The 25,190-nt window shown below is 35.7% G+C and overlaps 1 protein-coding gene and 1 pseudogene across 2 annotated transcripts in view; one reads left to right on the top strand and one right to left on the bottom strand.

Annotated features, from left to right (window-relative positions):
- CTNNA2 (catenin alpha 2) overlaps positions 1–25,190 on the bottom strand; it is a 1,090,206-nt gene that overhangs the window by 1,023,854 nt on the left and 41,162 nt on the right. The window lies entirely within an intron of this gene.
- Positions 2,875–11,262, top strand: LOC129073981 (guanine nucleotide-binding protein subunit alpha-13-like; annotated as a pseudogene).

The following is a 25,190-nucleotide window of genomic DNA, read 5'->3' as shown; positions in this document are numbered from 1 at the left end:
TATTGGTATGAAGTTATGTATAAAATATGGTAAGCAAGGTAATGAAGGCTTGTCCCAGTGAACTTTCACACTTAAAACACAAAAATAACAACAAAAAAAGTAAATTGCTAAAAAATAAACAAATAATTAAAAACAGGAAGCCTTTGCAGAAAAGAAAAACAATGAATGTTGAAAATATGGGAGAAAACACTGATATGCAGTTAAAAAATAGGGAGCTCGCCAGAGGCTGGATAGAGGAATAAGAAGCAGTGAGCCCGACTCTAAATATAGCACATCTGACCACACAGCTGACAACACTGACAATAAGAAAAAACAGTGGCCAGGGTTTTAGAAGGTGATGTTGTAGATAGAAAATAATAAAAAAAAAAACCACTACACACTTGACAGTTTCCTAATAGCTGAAGATTTACCACAGCGGGGAAGTTGAGAAGGCAGTGTTGAATTGAGGGTATTAATCTTGGAGGTTTCTCCGCAGAAACTATTTGGATAATTCTGAAGGCCGCAGCTCTGGGCAACTGGTGATTGGCAGCTTCATCACAACAACATGCCCACTCATGCATCATGTCTCATGCAGAGTTATTTGGCAAAACATCAAATTATCCAGGTGACATAGCCCCACTACAGCTCAGATTTGGCATCCTGCAACTTCTGGCTTTTCCCAAAACTAGAACCACCTTTGAAGAGGAAGAGATTTCAGACCATCAATGAGATTCAGGAAAATATGATGGGGCAGCTGATGGCATTTGGGAGAACTGTGTTAGGTCCCAAGGTGCCTGCTTAGAAGAGGACTGAGGTGTCACTGTCCTATGCACAATGTTTCTTGTATCTTCTTCAATAAATGTCTCTATTTCATATTACATAGCTGGATACCTTCTGGATAGACCTCATATCATATATTAACAGTTCCATGTTTCCATTGTTTACATACTACAGTAATATCACAATAAGAGCCAAGTCTTACTTCATGGGGAAAGATCAGGAGCACACTGGTACAGCCACTACAGAGAACATTATGGAATTTCCTCAAAAAACTAAAAATGGAACTGTCTTTTGACCCAGTGATTCCACTGCTGAGATTATACCCTTAGAATCCTGAAACACCAATGCAAGAGAATCTATGTCCCAAATGTTCATAGCAGCACAGTTTAGAACAGCCAAGTGCTAGAAGCAACCTAGGTGCCCATCAGTAAATGAGTGGATCAAAAAACTATGGTACATTTACACAATGGAATACTACGCAGCAGGAAGTAAGAAGGAGCTCCTACCCTTCAGAACGGCATAGATGGAACTGGAAACCATTATGCTAAGTGAAATAAGCCAGGCAGTGAAATATGAATACCATTTGACCTAACCCATAAGTGAAACCTAATCAACAAAACAAACAAGCAAGCAAAATATAACCAGAGACATGGGAATAAAGTACAAACTGACAGTAACCAGAGGGGAGGGGGGAGGGAGATAATGGGTGAAAGAAGGAGTAGAGTTGTCAAGGAACATGTATAAAAGACCCACGGAAAAAGCCAAAGGGGGGTAGGATTGAGGGTGGGAGGTGGGGGTGGGTGGGACAAGGGTAAGTGGTGACAGGAAAATGGAGACAAGTGTACGTGAACAACAATAAAAATAAATAATAAATAAATAAATATAAAAATAATAAATTAAAAATAAAAGATATACCAACTCATCAGAGAAAAATGTTATTTTTGCTTTTGGTAAACTGCCCATCTAAGGTCAGTTGGAATATAGCATCTCTGAATTTTACTCTCATTGGTTTTCTATCAGCATCTGTCTTGTCTTCAAAATAAATCTTAAACTTGTGGAAAGAAAAAAAGTATGTCCACTACTGTCACTATTATTTATTTAATGTTGTCTTGGGAATGTTATCCAATATAGTTAAGACAAAGCAATTGGAGACATGAGGATTAGAAAAAATGAGGCAGGACTATGTCTCATTGTAAATAAATATCACAAATACCAAGAAAATCAATTTAAAAACTAATGTAAACAATAGAGATACCAGAAAAATAGTAAATCCATGCATTATCATACATAAAATAATTGGCTTCATAAATACAAAGAAAAATACACTTAAAATATATATTTTAAAATCTAACATAGAAAAAAGACAACTTATAATAGTAACAAAAAAAGATGAAAAGCTTAGAAATGTGAAGAACTTATACAAGTAACATATTTAAATACTCCCAAAAGATCCAAAAATAGACTTAAAAAATAGTAAGAAATAATGTGTTCTTGGATAGCATTATGCTAATCATAACAATGATTATAACACATTACATAACAATGTCATAACAATATCAATCCTAATTAAAAAATTTATATCAATCCCCATGAACTATTACTAGGATATTTTTTTTGAAACTAGATAATTTTATGGATGTGCAAATGGTGCCTGCATAGACAGACCAAAGAACCAGAAAAAAAAATGTCCAGAAACTAGGTCCAAATACATATGAAATTCTATGCACTCCTACACTTTTCTTTTTAATTTAATGAATACAACCTGAATTTGAAATAAACAGGAACCACTGAAGCACAGTGAATATATAAGATTCATGAATTCATAATAAATACTTAAAGAGTAAAATAACCACAAAGAAAAAATACACTCTCACCATGACTATTCATTAATTATCACTGAAAATTTCAAGGAAACTAACTCCTTATTCTAAAAGTTAGCAATTCTTACTTCTCTGTGTCAACTCTACTTTAGGGAAACCAGGTGGCCCTAGTAAGTGAGAAAGTGTCTTTTTTTAAAGAAGATTTTGAAGTGATAGATACAGAGGAAGAAAAAATAGAAAATATAAATATTGTGTAAAGCTTAATGAAATAACCAATTCAAGGAAAGGTAAAGGGATGAAACCGTCAGCTGAAAATGTGATGGACAACCTCATAACAGAGAATAACACCATTGCACCCAAAGCCATGTCAATCCAACAGTAGGGGCTTCCTGAAGCAATGCAATGAGAAGCAGAGAGCCTATGAAGCATTTCATCAAAAATGTACACTGGACATCTGACAAAGCTTCACAAGCTAATTTCCATTTTATCGGAGTGATGAAGGAGATCAAGGACCATGTTAAAAAACAAAATGAAGAAAAAAACATGACAACATTTTTAGTTTCTGCAACCAGTCAATGGTCTAGAAACAACAATGTGTGGGAGAAAGACTGGTCTTGGGGTAGGAAAAACAAGTACATTTAAAGATTCTCAAGGTCATCAGATCAGTAATTAGGAGATGCGAATTAAAACAACAATGAGATTCCGCTCTATAACTTTTGGAATGGTTAGATAATAATTTTTAAAATACAAAAAAAAATGCTGGCAAAGATGTGGAGGAACTAGAATTCTCATATATTATTTAAGAAATGTAAAATGGGGCAGCCACACTAGAAAAGAGTTTGCAGTCTTGTATGACACTAAACATACACTTCAGCGCACAACCCATCAAATCTCTGGAAACACTACTGAATATTTACCAAAAAAAAAGGATAGATAGATATCTACCTATATACATATAGATATATATTTACACACAAAAATCTACATGTGAATAATTATATCAAATTTAGTCATAAACTACCAAAACAACTCAAATGACAAAACATTCCAAATGTCCACCAGATTGACTGTATAAACAAATTTTGGCAACACCTACATGATGGAATGATACTCAGCAATGAAAAAGGAACAAGCTTCTGATATGGAAACAACACGGCGAATCTCAAATAATTATGCTAAGTGAAAGAAGCTTGACTCAAAAGTCTATATCCTGCATGATTCCACTTACATGATATCCTGAAAAAGGAAAATCCTATTATAGGGATATAAAAAATGATCACTTGTTGCAACCTTAGGGTAATGGGGAGAGAATAAACTAAAAGGAGCTTGAGAGAACTTCTTGATTACAGTTACACAACTGTATACATTTACCAAATTCCATAGGACTATGCACTTAAAAGAAGTAAAATATACCAAATGTAAACTATTCCTTAATACACCTGACCTTAAAGAGAGAGAGGAGGAAGGCAGAAAGGCCTAGGAAATATAAAATCAAATGCATTATATGAAACCTATTTGGATTCTGACTCAAACAAATAACTGCAAAAATAATTTTTTAAGAAAACTGAAAATCTAATTGCAGTCCGATTACTAGCTGCAACCAGAAATTATTTTAATTTTGTTAGGTGAGATAACACCCTGGTTATTTTTTTAAAGCCAATATTCCTCAGTTTTAGGAGATGCACATTGTTGCACGCTGGGGTGAAATGATCAACTTTAAAGTATTCAGAAAAAAACAGACAAAAAAAAGGACATTTAAAAAACCAGCAGTTTGTATAATTTTATCACCTAGTTGATGGATATATGGTAGTTAATTATAAAAAGAAAAGAAAAATAAACAGCTAGTTATATAAGCAACTCTGTTTTGTATTTGAAAATATTTATAATTGGAAATTAAAATAACAGCAAATCTTTTGTGAACATTTATCCCATGCCTGGCAATGTTTAAAGTGCTTTACATGTTAACACATTTAACGCTCATGACAAACCTAAGTGTAATTATAATCCCCATTTTACACAGGAGAAAACTGAGGCACTCAAATTTTTTAAAAATTCCCGATATTAAGTAGCTAGTAACAGGCAAGGAGGCTCAGCCTACATCCTTAACCACCCCTAAACCGTAATAAAGGTTACAAGGTTTGCTTAGGTCTGTGTTGTTTCTCTTAATTTGGTTATCCCATTGATACACTCAAGGATAAATCTTCTTCATATATATAGTTATTACTTTCACTCTAAAGTAGAGATAGCATACTGTCTGTAATTTTCTAGATTGTAACAACAGACCTGTTTAGATAATAAAAGAAAAAAATGTGAAAGTTAATTACACATAATTTGGAATAAGATAATAAATCCATTTGAACTACTATGTGGCCTTTTTCTTCCCAGGAGAATGATTTAGTAAATGACAAAATTGATTCCTCCACTAAATGTGTGAACATGTTCTCTTACATGGCAGAGGGGACTCCGCAGATGTGGTTAAAGGTTAGGGGCCATGAATTGGTGAGATAATCCTGGTTTACATGGGTCAGCCCAGTCTAATCATGAGTCCTTCAAAGTAGAGAGCCTTTCCTGCTTCTCCTCAGAAAGAGAGGTATGTAATGATAGAAGAGTCAAAGAATGCAATGTGAAAATGACTCCACCTGCCAGTTCTGGCTTCAAAAATCCAGGAAAGGGGCCATGAGCCAAGAATTGTAGTTAACCCTAAAAGCTGGGAGTGTCCTGCAGCTGCTAGCTAGAAAGAAAACACAAGCAATTCTACAGCCTCTGGGAAGTGAATTTGCACAACAACCCAGAGCCTCTAGAAGGAATGCAACCCTGCCAACACCTTGATTTTTGTCTGTTGAGACAAGATGAGACGCATGTTGAACCTCTGACCTGCATGAATTTAAGATTATGTATTTGCATGGTTTAACTCAGTAAGTGAGCGGTAGTCTGTTATAGCAGTGACACAAAACTAATGGAAGGATAATTGATTTTTTTCCTTTTAAATGGACCATCATGCTGCCTATCACACCCTCTGATAATTCAACATCAGAATTTGAACTAAATTCCTGCTCCCTCAATATGAATTTTTGGATATTCTTGTCTTGACAACATTCATTAAGCAACAGGTAATACTAAGAGCAGGTAACGAGACAGTGGATAGGGTGGCCAATTTCACCATTGAGTTTTTTCCAAACCTTTTCAGCAACACTGACCATAAAGACACCACTTAAAAACCTGCATTAGTTAACAAGTTATTTCTCTTTATAAGTATTCAAAGGTATAGGTGACAGTGGTCACTTCCAAACTGTGATCACCATCAACTCCAAAGTATCACCATGTTATGCTTACAAAATTTCATGCAAACATGATGAAAACTGTTGATTTAGTTGATTCCCCTAAGTGTATGCCAAATAAAGGTACAGTTGCCACCAGCTTTCCTGAAACATTAAAATTATTGCTAAATTCACAGCCCACCAAGATTCCCTTGAACAGATATGGAAGAAATTTCACAGCTGTCAGTGTTTAAACCCTCTGGCATCCTTACAAATCAAAGCATCAGCTTCTAAGTGTAAGCCTTCCATGAGAGTAATAACAGCCAATAATTAAATTAGGTGTGTTTGCCTATAATTAACCTCACTGAGAAATTGCCAAAGTGGTTATATATAAATTCCATCATCATGGTGGTATTTTTCTCCCTCTAGAGGTGAGAAGGTGAAACTTTTCAATTTTGCCTAATTTTTGTCACTTAGATGTCGTCTAGTTAGCACTCAATCCCACCTTCCTCTGTTCTTTTTCAATACACATTTACTTAATGACTCTTGGAGCCAGGCATCTTTCTGAATACTGAGATTTGATAAACTCAATAATAAAATAAAGACATTGCATGAGTGTCTAGGCAAAAGGTGAGAGAGGACTTGGTGAATTTCTGAAATTTCTCCGAGTTTGACATCAAGAAGCAGATTCTGAAAAGCATAGGTCTTCAAAGTCTAACCAGAAGATAGGGTTGCTACAATAGGCATCTCTTGACCAAAGACCCAGTCCAGAACTGCCTTCCTTTCTGGATATAATGGTGAATACTGTTATAATATCTGAAAGTACAGCATTTGCTAATACATTTTCAGTTTCCAATGTCAAATGACCCAAGCTTGTGGCAACTTTGTTCAGAAGAAATATCCTTCCTTCATGTTGAAGAACAGCCAAAGATTTGGAAGTTAAACCATATTGTCCTGACTTCATCCCAAACAAACAGGTTTTTATTGTAAAAGCCAAGGCATTACAAAATATTTTAATTTGAATGACAAAGGAAGTAGGAAGGAAATATATTAAACTGTCCCACTGACAGAGGAGTCTAGACATCTAATCAACCCTTTAAACACTTCTAAGCACAAGACGAGAACTTTAAAAAGTAGCGAACCTCTGTGCTCATGAGGGAGATCCGAGACCTTAAGACAGACCGGGATGGCCACATATGCCACAGACCCTAGCCTGGTACCCAACCACAAAATGGATAGAATGCTAAGAAGAAAATAAACATCAGGGTATGTTTAAAACACAGAAAGACTGAAAGGAGGGAAACTATGCACCAGGTGGGAAGATTACATAGAATACTTAGCTATATAAATACTAAGGTTTAATATAAATTGGCAATTAAGATAAAACATGCTGACTCAAAGACTGTCAAACAGACCAGAACAGAACACAAAGCCTGGGAACAGACCTGTGTTGTATGGAAAGTCAATACCGAGCAGGGGGTGCATGGGATATGAGCCAGGAGAAGAGAGATCACAAATGCTACTGGGACAGCTGGTTATCTATAGAATTAAAAAAAAAACATAATTATATTCCTACCTCACCCATACATAAAATATACGCTAGACAGATGATAGATTTGAATATAAATTAAAAATGTTAAACATAAAGAAGAAAATACAGGAGAATATTTTTCTGTATTTAAGATTAAAAAAGAATTCCTAAACAAGATTTCCTACCCTGAAAAAGAAGCTCAGAAAATTAAAGTTAAAACAATGATGAATTAACTATCCTAAAAGTTATTTTCAAAAGATCCCACTAAATAATAAAATGGTAGGCTATACACTAAAGTATTTAAATCTTATGTGGCAGCAAAGGAGTATTATCTTGAACACATAATGAAACTCTACATATTTTTTATTAATATGGCCTGAAAGAAAAAAGCCCAAAATATCTAAGCAGGAAATTTATAGAGCAAAGTAAGTAATGAAATATGTCCTTCTCGTTATGGAGCTACTGAGACATTGTTACGAAGTGTTAGAGTATTTTTCATTCATTTACAATTTCCACTAGATGTTGGGCTGTCTGCACCCGCCATTCTACATAAGGATTTCCACATGGTGGCATTTCACACCACAATGACTGCTCCTGATTGAAGGCAACCAACTTATTGTGCCTGGGCTGTGTTTAAATAATTTGTTTGAACATTTATCACTTACACTTATCAACTAAATCTATAAAAAGTTATTACTTATATTAAAGTTTCATATAAAAAGGACACAATATCATCTTCTCAATCATAGTGACTGAATTAAACTTAGAGTCTCCCATTTTTAGAACAAATGTATTCACACAAGTCATTCAGCTTGGCATGACTGTGTGAAGGAAAACTGTCATAAATACATGGCACTAGCCCTATTGAGTGAGTAACATCTTAATATACCACTTACATTTAGATACCTGACCTAACTGGCCTTCAAAATCATGGGGGAAAGTCAATGTTATTTTAAAACACTAAATTAATTCTAAAAAACAATTACAATATACAGATGACATATGATAGAATTGTACACCTGAAACCTATCATGTTATTAACCAAGGTCACCCCAATAGATTCAATAAAATACAAAAAAATAAAAAATAAGTTTGCTGCAAATAAATATATTAATTATATTAAATAATTTGGGGGTATCTATAATAAATGGTTTAGAATTGGATGAAGGTAATTCTCCCTTTAATCAAAATTTTACATAAGTTACTTTATTTTTTGTAGCTTCTTCAAGCCTGAAATAATTTGTAATAGACTTCCTCCACCTTGAAAGAACAAATGTCATTTATTTTCCAGTATTTCATATCATTGCAGAATGACCTAACATAACATTTCTAAATAAAAACTATCTTTGTCTGATATTAATCAATGTTTTTATGAAATATGGCTAAAATATTTATGTATTTTTATATTCCTAAATATCTTTTGATATAATTATCTTAAATGTAACACTGTAAAATGGCAAATTTTATCTGAAAAATTAAATTAAATTAAATTAAACATATATCATTGCTTCAAAGAACGAAGAAAGCATTAAACATTTTATAACTACCTGGAGATGGTAAGCAATAATGCTACAATGAAATCCAATTACAAGAACTACCAGATGCCCGTAATGTCTTAATGCCATCTAAAACACAGGCCTTACGCAAGTGAACTATGGCTATCACATGAACATTTTAAATTGAGCTGCACTAAGATCAAAGAGGAAAATAATGAAGTCATACAAGCTGACAGAAAGCTTTAAATATAAAATCTACAAGAAGAACATGGTTGCAAATTTGCACACTCACATTTTCACTAACTTAAGTAAAATGAGTTCAAGTTAAAGTACAAGTTATGGTTTAACAGTTTTTAGTAGGCATTTCTTTCTTAAATGATGCATTATAAAATAACAGAGAACAAGGAGATCTCTGACCTTCTTCACTTATGAATTAAATACTATAATTTATTTTAATAGTAAGTTTAAATGCCTAAGGCTTTGTACTTAAACTCCATCAACTACTGACCTACATACTTTACAGAAGGCTCAATGGCCAGTGAAGTTGTAGGTTTTAGCATGAGAAAAGCAAATGCTAAAAATAAACTAAACCACCTATCAATGAGCATGCACCCCTCCATAAATTGAATTTCAGATACACTAATACTTGGTGGTTTACATTTTGTTCTGGACTTTACATGGAGTCAAACTAAGGAAGAAGGTATACCTTTTTGAATAATATATAAAGTAATGTTGCTGCTTTTTAAAATAGAGGTATAAGTAACAAAAAGCATAAATATTTATCATGTTGAGTTTTCAAAACTGTATACACTGATGTAACCACACCCAAAACAAAATATAAAAAATAGTGTCCCTTCTCTATAAAGCCTATTCATTCCTTTAAATAAATAGGAATAAATAGGCTTTAAATACTATTTAAATACTATTGCTATTTAAATAAATAGTAAGTGTTTGATTAATGGGAAAAAAGTCTAAATTCATTCATAAGTAAGTCTTTTTAGAAAAGGGTAATTACAGAGAAGAATAAGGAGGTTGACATAGTCCAGATACTTAAATGCCAAGCACTGGGCTAACCACTTCACACTGATATTCTCATATGCTCTTCACAGCAATCCTGGAAAATAGTTACAGTAATCTTTATTTTGGAAATGAAGAAATTAAGACTCAATAAATTTGAGCAATTTGGCCAAGATTTCCCATTTGTAGAGCCAGGATTCAAGTCCAGATCTTTTACTCCAAATCAGATGCTCTTATCCTACTCCAAGCCGACTTTACAGTGGTTAATAATTTTGGAGTGAAAAATAAAGCACCAGGACTGTCTCTCTCTGCTATCAATACACTTATTCAGCTGTGTGGTCATTGGAGGCAAAGCCAGGCAGTAGCAGAGTCCAAGGAGATGGATAAACATTTCTCCTGGGGAAAGGAGGACCTACTTGATGCAGGTTGTAAAAATCCTGCTGCTGAGCACAGGCAAAGCAGATTAACTGCATCTTCCTGAAACCAACGTGGATCGCCTGTGGGGAGTTCCACCCCAATATAATATGATCGAAGATATAAAGATACTGGTAGATTTCAAGAGAAGTTTCATATTCTTAAGGGAGGTAATTCAAACCAACTCAATGGAGATAAGATAACAACATTGGACACCCGATCACTCATGGCACCCCAGGGAATGGTGAAAATGTCAGGTTTTTGGATTTGGTTTTTAATATCTTTCTTCTCCAAGAACCTATGGGCAGATAGAAACATACAGAATCCCTAGGAACAGCATGGAGGGCCAGGTTGCATTCCATAACAGTAAGATATTCTACTTTCCAGAAGGCCTATCAAAATACTCATAAGTACAGCTTTGACACTTAATTATGTCCCTTTCAAAATGTCTGATATAAGTGGTCAAAGACCAAAAAGGAAATATTGGTTTGAATGCTTCTTTCCAGAGCTTGACATCAATGACTCCTGGTTTCACAAGGTGAGTTTGACCAGAAGGCTTATGAAAGACAGACTGACCTGTTGCCTCACAGAAACTATGAGCATTTTTTAAATTATCATCAATAACTAGGTTGTCAGCGCTGTCTCTACATTTCTCTTTTTAGACAAGGCAAACTCACTTGAGGAGAAAGTGCAAATGATAAGAATCAAAGATTATTTCTTAGAATTTGACAGAGATCCACACTGCTTAAGAGATACCCAAAAATTCCTGGTGGAAAGTTGCTGTAACAAATGCTGCACCAGCAGCAGAAGCACTTATAACTCCAATTCACAATACTGTCGACACAGAAAACATGTGTCTTGTTTTCTGTCATGTGAAGGATACTATTTTTCATGACAAATTTAAACATTTTATGCTACAGTTATACAGGTCCTTTTGTATTCCAACTAATATCTTTTTGTGTGGTTAACAGTTTTCTATTTGTTTCCTCTCATAAAATAGGAGTTTAAAACAGGAATTGGAAAAATCTTAATTTTACATTAAACTTTATGAAAATCTTTGTTCCTTCTCTATAGACTTTGCTGTGTGGCTGAAACCCACTGAAAAATGCACTGCCAATATTTGCTGAAGTTCATACTCTGATCTATTTCACTATGGCTACAATTTGAGTCAAGTTGTAACTTTTCTGGCAGATCTCATACTAGATATATATCCGGCTTTAAATTCTTCCACTTTTCACATTGAATGTTCTGTTGGCACCAACTATCAATGTCCTTAAATACTTGCAGATCTGAGGTTAAGGACAAGTAAGGTATCTCTTGTCTGCTTTACACATAGTAGGAACAAAAACAACGCCTATCTTTATTGTAGTCTCCAACTTTTAAAGGGATATTGGAAAAAAGTTTGATAAGGAAAGACATTCCATAGTTTTACACAGATTTAGCCTTCGTGTTTTTAAACTGCTTGTATACTCACCAGTCATTTTGTTTTTAAATTCTGTAGTGTCTAGAGTTAATTTCCTTAGTGTTTTAAATTTTACATTAAGGTTTTCTGGTCTGATGCTAATAAACAGTTCACAAGGAGCACAGAGGAGCAAAAGGCAAACCAATGCCATATATAAGGTTTTGATCAAAAGGAAAAGGTAAAACATAATTTGCCTTTTTCACATTTAATTATCATGGAATTAATATGCCATATGTGAAACATTCTGGCCATAATGGCAACTAAAAACTGTAAGCAACTGCATAATTGAACTGTCTAAATAAATATATCCTTTCCATAAACTTTCTTTTAATTAATAAAATGTCACTCTATTTTAATGAATCTACTTGTCTTAGCAATGGAGACTTTTACAGTGGAAAGCATGTAAGGTGGTATATATTGATCTTTCAGTTTTTTAAATGAGGAAACTAATATGGAGGACAGGAATGAGTTAAGACTGGACATAAAACCCAGTCTCTTTTATCCAAGTCTGGATTCCTCCACATCCATAGGTTTGAATATCCTTAGTCTCAAAGCTTTTCTATAAAGTAATCAAATGTAGAAGTTCGGCATAAAAACAGATCAAAGTGGCAATGTTCAGGCTGAAGCTGGTGGGAACCCAAGTCCCCGTCTGCTTACTCTCCCTCCCCGGTCAGGCTTTCGGGAATCCCTCAGGTTTGGTAGGATGTAGTTTGAAAACCATCTGGCCAACACCATGGCCTCTCAAAATAAATCTGGAAGAAAGGCAAGGTTAAAAATGTAAAAAATTAAACATCCATACAAAAGAAAAATTACAGTTCAATATAACAGTATGAAAAGTGTCATGAGTTAGCTCACGATTAAGCACCCAATGAATGATGAAATCAGAGCTCTGGCTGTGGTCTGGAATGAGCTACTAAAGGGAAGGACTGACTTGGGTCTAAAAATTTGCAAACAACAGCTCTGACAAGGGATCTCTAAAGAACTCATACAACTCAACAACAATAAAACAAAAAACAATCTAATTAAAAAATGGGCAGAGGACCTGAACAGACACTTCTCCCTATAGGAAATAAAAATGGCCAACAGGTATATGAGAAGATGATCAACTTTACTAGCGACTAGGGAAATGAAAATCAAAACTGCAATGAGGTACCACCTCACACTTGTTTGAATTATCAACAAGACAAGAAATGACAAGCGTTGAAGGGTCTGTGGAGAAAAGGTAACACTTACTTACTGATGGTGGCGTAAAAGCAGGCGGGACCCCAGGGAAATGGGGAGGGATGGAAAAGCACCAAGAAGACTTAGCAAGTGTGTGGCACCCTCGAAGCTGGGACAATGCACACATGACTCAGCAGAAAAGAAGAGGGAATGGCTGACGCTTGGACCTATAGAGGTGACTGGATGGGAGGGACATACCCTGCCCTCTACTTCCCTCACTGGGGGATTTTAGGAGCAGTTTTTAACAGCGGAGCACGCAGAAAACATGTGCTTTTGTTCTCCTCTTCCCATGCTTGTTGGTCGGCGACTGGGGTCTCAAGCTCCTGAACTGGTGGGACTTGGGGGAAGTGCATCACCTGGGAGCATTTTCTGAGACCCTCCCCGAGCTCCGGGATCTGCCTGGCCAGGAGCACTATGGCCACTAGGCTGGTATGAGGAGAGGGAGTAGGTTTTGGGGTAAGGGGCTGGGGTATTGGGCGGGGGGATGGGGGATGCCCAGGAGGTAGTGTGGCCAGGCAGCAAGCCCTACACTCCTCCTCTGCACAGGAAGCCATCAGTGGCAGCTACCCATCTGCATACTTCTCCAGTGGGGGACCACATCAGTGGCGGCCACCCACCTGCTGCCAATGTTCTCCTCCAGAGTGGGCCCTATGAGCACAGCAGCCACCCCCGGGCCTCCCGCAGGGCCTGTCAATGGCAGGCCCCACACCCATCCCCCACAGGTTCCGCAGCCCACCGACCCCAAGCCACTAGCCCCCAGCAGCTGCCCTCCTGCCTCCTGCACACTCCTCCAGCGGAGACCCTGACAATGGCAGTTTCCGCCTTGCTGACCCTCCGTCTCCCCAGGCCAGGCAGGGCCTCAGACCCACCACACCAATGTGCAGGAAGGGGCTTACCACCAGACGGCAGTGTCTGGAGAAAAAAGAAGCACGTCACAAGACAGATGCCTGGACGGGAAGACTCCAAAGGGTGAAAAGGACCATACTCTGGGTAGTAGGAGAGGTTCCTGGTGCAATCTTAAACAGCACAGGCAGAGGGTGGCAGGGTGATTTTCTTTCAGGTGTTTTAAAGGAAGAAGGCTTTGAGGCAGAAATCTGCCATTATTTCAAGAGGTATATACTTTAAATAAAGGGTTCCTTTTCCTTTCCACCAGACTCAACTCCAGAGTCTGTGCCTATGGGTGATGAGTGGTAGAATCCCAGTGGCTGTTCTGGAACAGCATGAGGCTACTGGTAGCATTGGGAATGTAAACTGGTACAGCCACTATGGAAAACAGTATGGAAGTTCCTCAAAAAATTAAGAATCGAGTCACCATATGACCCAGCAGCCCTCCTTTGGGTATCTACCCAAATAATCTGAAAGCATTTATTCGCAAAGATATACACATCCCTGTGTTCACTGAAGCATTATTCACAGTGGCCAAGACATGGAGACAACCAAAATGTCCTTCAATAGAAGATCAGATGAAGTAGATGTGGTACCCAACGGAATACTACTCAGCCATAAGAAAAGATGAAATACTACCATTTGTAACAACATGGATGGATCTTGAGAATATCATGCCAAGTGAAATAAGGTGCAAAAAGTCAAGAACCAAATGATTTCACTCACATGTTGGATATAAAACTAAAAGCAACAAATGAACAAACAACATAAACAAAAACTCATGGACACAAATAACAGTATGGTGGTTCCTGAAGAAAGAGAGATGGAGGGGTAGTAAAAAATAAAGGATGTCATATATGGTGATGGAAGATTTGACTTTGGATGATAAATGCACAATGCAATATACAGATGATGTATCAGAATTGTACACATGAAACCTATATAATTTTATTAACCAATGCCAACCCAATAAATTTAATTAAAACAAATTTTTAAAATATGGGTTTGTAGTGAAGGAGGAAGAGGAAAGGGAAAGGGCATTAGCAATAGCACTGCACCAAGAACAATTTAATTTCAGTGTAAGTGAGTAGACCAACAACGCACAAAGGGTGGAGTGAGGAAGTTGGAAGGGGTGAAGTTAAACAGAAATGTATGTTGGGGCCAGGTTATTTCAAGTTAATGAGTCCCAACTTTACCTTGCAGGTTACAGGGAATTACTGAAAGCTTCTGAGCCAGGTAGCAATGTGATAAAAGTGTTTTATGGATTTTATTCAGACAGTGGTGTAAAGATATTCTAAGAAAGAAAAACAAGAGGAGAAAGATCAGGCTATTCATAGACATCCAGGCATGATAACAATCAAAACCAGTTTAAAAGCAAAGGACAAAAAGGAAAGAAGCAGATAAAATATCAGAAAGGGGGATTTGAAAAGCCTTAGAAAGTTACCTGTGATTCCAGGTATTGGAAACAGTCTTGATAGTCATCACAGACTGATTCATATCTCAAATGGTAATTGAACTATAAGACCTCTCAGGTTCCTTTTCTGTTCTGAAGTTAAAATTCTATGTAAACAGACTGAATATATTAATAAGGGGTGAAGGTGGGAGGAACTGAAGACAATTAAAAGTTTAAAGCTTGCTTGACTATAAGAATGACAGATATAATTTCCAAGGTGAGACCTCTATTATTGACCATTAGAAAAGAAAATAAAAAGCAGACCTAGTTCCTTTAAAATGTTGAAAAATTTAATCCAAAAAATCAAGTAGCATATGATGATGCATAATCCTCTAGAGTCAAGTGCTTCTAATGATTTATGACCCACACTTTCCCATGCTATAAATCAAAGAAGATAATTCAGAAGAGAGCAAACTGGGTTGTTATCAGTGCCAATATAAAATAGTGCGAAATCTTTTAACATCCGGCCCTTTAAACCAGCCACACAGAGACACTCAACAGTAGGTAAATTACCCCTGAGCATGAATGAGAACAGCACTTTATAGTTTGGAACTTGTACATATATATTTTTATTAGCTCATTGATCTCTGAGAGCAGCATTACAGTTTGATTTTTTGTAACTCTGCATAGCCATTAATATACACATTTTATGCAAAAGAAAAGAGTTAACTAGTTCATTTTCAATTTTAGTCCACTATCTCTAGATCTTTTTTCACTAAAGTGAGTCACTGTTATTTTATATATTTATTACTAATTAGTATCTGAAGTGTGCTTCCACAAACATGCTCCCAATGCAATTTACTGTCAAAATTTCTCACTTTTTCAATGTATAAAAGTGGTCTGAATTCTATATCTAACCTCAAGTGTTTCCAGTAGGATCTACAAATATTGTCATGCTCTTTTATGCCAGCAGATGACAGTCAGCAAATTTTATCTAGGCTCTTAATTACCCAAATTGCACGATATAATTTTAAACAGCATTTACTTATAAAAAAATATTTTTCATGTTGGCAAAGGCTCCAATGAGGCTATTTCATCACGTGTCCCAGATATGTGTTAAGGAAAAATTATTTCTTGATACCTGCTAAACACCTGGCATTGTGATACAAAGACTTTACCCAAAGGATACTTAAAAGATACTAGTTATCTTGTCAGGAGAAAAAACAACTGCTGGGGATAAAATGCATACTGAATGGATTCCACTGAAGACAGTGATGGAGCTATATTCCTGAAGATCGCTGAAGAAATAATAGGTAGGATAGACAACTGTATGCTCTGGGTCATTGCAACATCCACCTGTCATAACTTGAAATAAATATAGCAAGATTTCCTGTATGATTCTAGATCAGTAACAATTTCTGAAGAATAAAATCTCCAGTATACCAATGAATGTTAAAGTCTACCACTCTTTAGATTTCACAAGCAAATGATAACTGTGAAAACCTTGAAGTTCTGTCCTTAAATATAAATAGCAATATCATTAACACAATCAAATATAAACTTATCCATCACATGAAAGTCCTGTTTTAACATTTTTATGAGTCAAGATATAGAGTTAAGTCTCTAAGATTTATAAGGTAATGCTGTTATAATGTGAGGATGGTACATAATGATTTCAATTTACTGTGTTGAAGAGTACATTATTGCAATTTAGTCATTACAAACCACAGTCACAGTGTAGTTCAGCTGTCATAATTTAGAAAGTAATAAAATGTGTTTTTAAAACTTATGGCCCATGTAGTCCCACAATAAATATCAATGCATTCAAATATGAAAGATCTTGGCATGAGAAGTAATTATAATGTTTTATTTTTATAGTAATAGATTTAAAAAGAAGTCTCAAGTGTATATCTGTTGCCTAACCCTAACTAATACTAAATTTAAATTTGCCAAAGGAGTTATTACACAAAGAAATGGAGTTTCCAGTACAGACCTAACCATTAAGTGACTTTAGTGATTATACTGTGGCAAGTGTATCACGTCCTCCATCAATTCCTGGATGGCTTAATGTTGTAAGACCTAATGGATTCCTCGAAGGACACATGATGTGGCACATCAAAAATTAGGTAAAAATAAAGGTAAAAATTAGGTAAAGATAAAGCAGAGGAGAACAAAAGAAATGCACTTGGAACCCTTTCACAAATTCTTCAGTGCTTCTCTTCAGTGCTTCTCAAGATGAAGAATAACATTCAATTCTTTCATACGCCATGCTCTCAGGGTCTGACCCCTCTCTGCATTTGCTTTATCCTAGCTTTTTGCAATCCCCAGTACATTCTCCTGCTAAACCATTCCCCCCACACTCATATGCAGTCATACCCCATGACTTTCCTGGCAGACCCCTGCTATTTCGTCCTTGTACTTAACCTCTTCCTGAGAGTATAGCTATTTCCATATGGGCTCCCATAATGCACTGTGCATAAACCTGTCACCAGAGCTAACACAACTATGGTAATCTCTCACTGTCTGCCTTCTCCTCTAGGTGGTAAAATACACAATAATTTTGCTTTCTGTGTATTTCCCAAGACACAGTAAGTAATTATTTTTTAAAATAAATGATTACATGAATGATTTTTTAGTATAAAATCAGAAATGTCAGTATGTCATACTTAAATATAAACTGGGTCCCACATTTACTTAATAAATGAAACATATTTATTAAGCACTTGTACAAGGCGTCATATTAAATGAATAAATACAAAGAAGACTACAATAAGAACATGGCTATGAACACATTTACAATTTATAAGGTGCAATAAGAATTTGTCAACCTCCTATATGGAAATGGAATATTATAAGTGTTACATGATGTCTGAAAGAAAGACAACCTGGTGTCTTCTCCAAGGTGAGGGTATATAATGCCTACCTTCTGCCCCACCAAGTATGCAGGCATCTTCTAAGAATGGTCTTCTCTGACTCAGCAATTGATTTCAGGTGCTATCCCTCTCAACTGAAAACCATTTGTTCTGTCCCAATTAGAGACTCCAGTCTGCACTGCCCCTCAAAGCCTAACCATTCAGACTTGAAGAGTCATTGACTGATTTTGACTTCTTCCTAGGATGCTGTATTGTGGACCACATCCCCAGGCTCCACTTCCCATGGCCTTCCAATAAGGAACAGCCACGGGCCTTAGGGATTTGTCCAACACCTATGCCTCTACTTGACTAAAAGGGGACTCATCAAACCAGAATAAAGAGGAAGGTTTAACTCTTTCTGACTGGAATGAAAGGTGAAGGCTATACAGGCGCAACAACATTTAAGTCGGTACCTACCTTTTGGGGCATGTGGGAATGATAAGGGAACGGTACTTGAGGAAGAGAGGCCTTCCTTCCTGAGCAATAGTATAAAATATGAAACTGAAAGACTGTTTCAGGTCAAGTGAGCAGTCTGCCTTAGTCACACTTAATCATATATCCAGTAAGTGTGAAAACAGATTTAATAAACTATCCAAAAGTACCAGATTAAGGTTTATTTAAAAAATCAAGGAAAGTTCCATCTTTTAGAGAAGGGAAGAAATCCCTCTGGCAAAGAATAAGTTCAAAAAGAAAGAAAGGGCAGTAGGATTTCATGAAATTGGCCTCACTGAAGAGCAAAGGAATTTAAGTAGTAAAATGATTTCTCTTTTCCAACTGAGTTTTCTTGTCTATGAAAAGAATCATTTTCTTCCTCAAAGTTAGTTAAAATGAGTCTATTGATTTTGTTATGTCTTTTCTATATATTTATCCAAATGTTTATCTGTTGGGTTTAGCATCTTCTTTTCATTTAAATTCTCATCACTGTTGAGCATTTGACATTTTATCACATTTCATTGATTAGAGCAAATCATAAAGATGCTATTTTGTTCTTAACATCTAATCTCTCTAAGAACTTTAAGTACAAAAGGGATTCTAATGACAAGAAGTTAAAGTAGAATTCAATTTCCAAATACAATGTAACTTAAATTTCATCACAATGGGAAGACAAAAATTATACAGCGTATCAAACTAAAGAGAAAAAAATAATACTAGGATTGGATTTCCAGTTTTCCTACAGTTTTTCTAGTTACATTTTCTCATCACTTGATGCAAAATATTCTATTTTCTTTTATCCAAGTAATCATAACTATATTATACTACTGTCTGCCTTTCTGTGCACAGTCAACATCAAGAGAGTAAAATAAATCATTTAAGTGTGTCAGCATTTCATCTTTTGGGGCTCTGCATATCAAGATACAATTTCTACATGCGGCAGATATGACTTCCCTGAAAATAAAAATGGAGAACCACTTTTGTTAGCAACATTATGAAAATTTGCATTTTTTCTTAATGAAATTATTCTTCATAGGAAAGAATGTTTTTCCTGCGAATAATGAATTTGGACCTGAATAAAGAAAAGATGGTCCTTCATTTATCTTTTTTTCCCTGCAACATGAGAGAGGCCTTTTTTTGCAAATACAAATTTTAAAAAACAGAAACGGTCAGAAAACAAAACTTATATTGGATTATCAAGAATTAGCTGTGATGAGGATTTTTCGTATTTTGAGAGCTTGTGGATACCATCCACTGTGACCGTCTGAAGGCCACACTCACACAGCAGAGCCCTGATAAATGCTGCTTTCATCAAAGTCTAACAGAGTTTTCCCTCTCCTTGCTTCCTGTCTATCACTTTATGTTGTTGACTACAAACTTCCAAAAATGCTCTTCTCATGGCACTCCCCTCGTCTCGTTCTCTACCTACCTCTCTGGCTCTTGCTCGTTTTGTCTTCTTGGGCTTTATTTCATCTGCTTATACCATAAATGTCAGAAATCCTCAGGGTCCTACCCTCAGTCCTCTAGTCTTCTCTTTATATTTTCTCCTGACAAATTTCCGTCCACAGCCATCTATGCATGCTTTGATAAATTCTGTTATTTCCAGCACAGATCTCTCCCCTGAGTTCTAGATTCTTATCTCCAATAATCTACTGGATATTTCTTCTTGACAACCTTCAGGCATTTCACATTTGCTGTGTTGTTAAAAAAATGCGTTTTTCCTCATGCATGACTCCACCAGCTGACTCTTCCTTTCACACTCCTCACTTATATCAGTAAAGCACCACCTCCCATGATTCCGCTACCTGTATATCGCTTAAATTCTTCCTTGACTTCCTAACATACCACCAACATATTAAGTTAGGCCATCATCATCGTTTATTGTTTCAGCTTCCTAAGTCCTCTCCCTGACTCCAGACATGCTCCCACCAGCAGGCCACCAGGATCTTCCTGCAAACTCTATCTGTATTTTAAGCATGTAAGTTTGATCAGGTCATTCCCTACTTAATCCTTGCTGTCCTCTCATGCTCACAAGGTAAACGTTAGTTACATATAGGTATGGTCTGCCAGATTCTTTATGATCACTACAAGCCCCTGACCTTATGGAGTTTACTGTTTTAAAGGGAGAGGCAGAAAATAAGCAAAAAATAAGTAAATCAAATAGGGCTTGATTTAAACAGCTCAACTGAAATAAATACATAAAGAAATGAAAAGACCTATTAGATGTTATTATCGCTAGCATAATATTTGAACTTCTGAGTAAAAGAAAAAAATAATTCATCTCAGTGGACTGAGTGCCGGCCTGCAAACCAAAGCGTTGCTGGTTCAATTCCAGTCAGGGCACATGCCTAGGTCACAGGCCAGGTCCCCAGTGGGGGGGGGGGGGTGCACAAGAGGCAACCACATATTGATATTTCTGTCCTTCTCTTTCTCCCTCTCTTCCTTTCTATCTAAAAATAAATAAATAAATAAAATATATTTTTTAAATGGTGGAATAAAAGGTGTTATAAAATAGACTACTATGGTGAGGTGTGAATTAATTTCACTTTCGTTCCATGAAAATCAGTGCACATATGCATGGTCCACAGAGTAAGATTTCTAAAATAAGCTAAGAATGCATGAGTTCCTCCTTTTAAAAAGAAAGTCCAGTCATCTTCACATCCCCAAGTCAAAAATACTGTCTTTTAGGAAGTCTCTATTAAAATGCATCAGTGAGTGACTATTGTTAATTCACCTTTTGGAAACAGTATTCTACTGGCATACATGTTATATTATGGAATATTAAGTAACACAGAGTTAGAACCTGACCTTCTCACTAAAAAAAAGTTCAAAATTACATCATAAAAACAATAAAATGAAATTTAATAGTGCATTTTTATATCATCGACTCAGCAAGCATATTTTATCACCTACTTATCTATAATAAGGTAATGGTTGAAAGTAGGTGATTTATACATAAATCTATATGTAGCAGAGCTAAACTTGAGTGGAGGCAAAGAGATGCTTCTTGCGCCACCGCCACGGGGGCGTCTTAGCAGACCGTGCTCCAGGAATGCCTCTGGGACACAGATGGCCCCCACTGTGATGACGGAAGGACCACTGGCCACGCTCTCCATCGACAAACACTCCAAGCTGGGGGCAGAAAAGTGTCATTCAATCCAGACCCTGACTGCGCCTGATATAACTTTGAATGACCAATGTATAATTTAGGAAATCATGCTCTTTTCCAAATTAATGAAGATTAAATACATGTTATACCAGTATGCTTGGTGAGTTCCCATGGCATAATTATGAACTGCATTAAAGAACAGTAAGTGTCTCAAAGATCTGTTCACATTTTGGATGGGATTTTAGAGCAAACATTCATAGATTATATGTAAAAGTAACTACGTACATAATTAGTGCTAAATTGTATATACCTATACCTGTTTTTCTCCTAGAGTATAATACGGCCAATTTGACCAAATGAGGACCCCTCCCAACCCACTGGAGATGAACAATAATTTTGAGAGAAAGTGTAATCACACTCTTCGTTAAACAATAAATTTCAAACAGAACCAATTAACTGTAATGTATGGTCTTGACTTTACATGTACAGCTTTTATTTTTAAAATGTCAATTTTTATCCTAATGAGACAAAGGGCATGTTTTTACCTAAAGCTTTGTGGGTGTCTGTCCAGACCAAACAACCCTGAATTCCATCATAAATTTTACAAGAATAGTGAATATACTTTTCATATATGTGTGTGAGATACATAATCAGAAAATAACATTGAGATAAGAGAAAAATACATAGGTATTTATTATTAAATGAAATTTTTCTCCAAATGCATGACAAAACAAGGTCCACAAAATATGGTGAATCACATACCTGGTGATGCCAGCTGGATTTGCATTTCGCTCATCATACTCAGTGGACTGTGTCATGAATAAATACATTATTGGTGTGTGCGTGCATATGTTGTTTGTATATTTGTTACTCACATTCAAATCTTAGAAATGAGCAATGTCTTGGAAAATAAATTCATCAGTATTCTTGTTCTCGGTCTGTCACACACACAGATACTACAGAATTTTAGCTTCTAACTAGGATTCCAGCTTTTTTAAACATCCAACTCCACTTAATCTAGATGTACTCTTTCAAATTAATAAAAAAAAAAGTGATATGCTGCTCAACAGCAAGTTTTGCATGTGCATAATTACATGAGTGCAGCATACACACACACACACACACACACACACACCTCTCCAAAAGCTTTTTTTTTAATGCTATATCTGTGCTTCCAAAAGGAAACCTCCAAAAATGTTAAGGTTAAAATAATTTTTATAGTACAATTAGTAACAAATCATATTCAAATTATAGCTGTGAAATGCTGGCTAATGCTTTTTTTCTTAGATTTTCTATGATAATAAACATCAATTTCTGTTTAGACTGGTAACCTCCTGCTAAGCTCTTTTCCTCTGTCTCCATTCAGAGATACTGGGGGTTGCAAAGCCCTATCAAGTTTTCAGTCAGGGAGACTTAAAAAAAATCAACTTTTCAGCCTAGGTCACCAAGAACATAAACTAGGAGATGATTCTACCCTATTATATTATTCAAAAACACAAACTTTACACTGGAATCATAAATGGTATAGTAGTTAATATTAAAAGGTAATATTACTTCAATACAAACTATAAAACTACTGCAAAAAAATGTGACACTTGCATTAGGACAGATACAGATGAATGAAACAGAATTGAGAGTCAAGAAATAGCCCTTATATTTATGGTCAATTGACTTTTGTAGACAAAAAGTACTGAAACAACTGGATATCCACATGTCAAAGAATGTAGGTGGATCCTATCTCACAACAAACACAAAAATGAAATAAAAATGAATCAAAGACTTAAATATAAAAATTAAAACTATGAAACTCTTGGGGAAACAAATCTTTGTGATTTTGTTTTTTTAATTTTTTTCTATTTGATTTTTAGTCCCCTTACGGCCTTCTCCCCATGTAATCTCCATGCTGATGTCCGTGTCCATGAGCCCTTGAGTCCTTTCTTTGTGAGTTTGGATTAGGTTATTGTTTCTTAGATATGACACTAAAAGGCAAGAAAACATAAGATAAATTTGACTTTATTAAAACTAAAAATGTCTGTGCTTCAAAGGGTAGCATCAAAAGGTGAAAAGACAATCCACAAAACAGATAGAAAAATTTGCAAATCATATATCTGGTAAAGGTCTAATATCAAGAACATACAAAGAACTATTACAACTCAATAATTTAAAAAAGCTCAATTAATAATGGGCAGAAGATTTGAATGAACATTTCTCCAATGAAAACATGTAATAGCTAAGAAGTACATGAAAAGTACATGATGGTGTTCAGCATTATTAGTCAGTAGGGAAATGCAAATCAAAAGCACAATGAGATACTTCTCCACATGGTTTAGGATGGCCGTAGTCACAAAGATGGAAAATAACAAGTGTTGACAAGGGTGTGGAGAAATTGGAAACTTCTCACATTAGCGGAGGGTCTGTAAAATGGTACACTGGTTTAAGAAAATAGCTTGGCAGTTGTTCAAAAATTAAACAAAAAATTACCATGTGATCAAAATTCACTACTAGATATATACATAAATACTGAAGGGAAATAAAGGCATATGTTCACAAAAATATTTGTACACTAATGTTCATAGCAGCATTGCTCATAATAATCAAAAAGTGGAAACAACCCAAATGTCTATCAACTGAAGAATGGGCAAATAAAGTGTGATATATACACATAATTATTAAGCCATAAAAAAATGAAGTGCTAATAAATGTTACAACATGAATGAGCATTGAAAACAGTGTGGTAAGAAAAAAGGCATGTTTTATAATTCCACTTATATTAAAATGTCTAGAATAGGCAAATCTGTAGAAACATTATACAGACAGCGGGTCTGGCTCGAGAGGGGAATGGAGAGTGACTTATTAATGAGTGGGGGATCTCTTTCTGGAGTTAGGAAATGTTCTAAAATTAGTGGTGATAATTCCACAACTTTGCAAATATTCTCAAAATTACTGTATTCTACACTGTAAAAGTGTAAATTTTATGACATGTTAATTGTATTTCAATAAAAAATTAAAAATCTAGCATTAGAAAGATAAAATTTGGGACAAAATACAAAGCAAATAAAAGATGGGATGCTTCTCCATGAACGTCCAGCCTTGAGGTTAAGTAAATAGCTCATTTTTATTATTTCCTTCTAGTTAAAGTATCTCTAGGATATAGTCACAATCAGTTTCTGCCTATGGCTCTTTAGATAATTGTGTGCTTACTATATATAATTTTTCTACTACATTCATACTCTAGTCTCTGGAATTGAGAAGGTTAAGAAATCTGCATTCTTTTTCCTTCCAACAAGCATCATCTTTTCTTCATACTAGCAAAATATAAGTGAGACAAAATCAAGTCATTATCCATCCAACCATCTACATTTGCCACATTCTCCAGTTGTTTTTCCCACCCTTTGGATTCAGTCACCTGAATAAAAGCCAATTTCAATAACACTTTTAGAGTTATGTAACAACCAGATTCTTCCAAATCTATTTCTATATTT

This window comes from Pteronotus mesoamericanus, unplaced genomic scaffold (assembly GCF_021234165.1).
Source record: "Pteronotus mesoamericanus isolate MK-2021 breed Mesoamerican mustached bat unplaced genomic scaffold, CSHL_Meso_final contig_44, whole genome shotgun sequence".
Taxonomy (NCBI): domain Eukaryota; kingdom Metazoa; phylum Chordata; class Mammalia; order Chiroptera; family Mormoopidae; genus Pteronotus; species Pteronotus mesoamericanus.
Note: the sequence above shows the minus strand (reverse complement) of the source record. Positions and strands in the feature narration are given on the sequence as shown.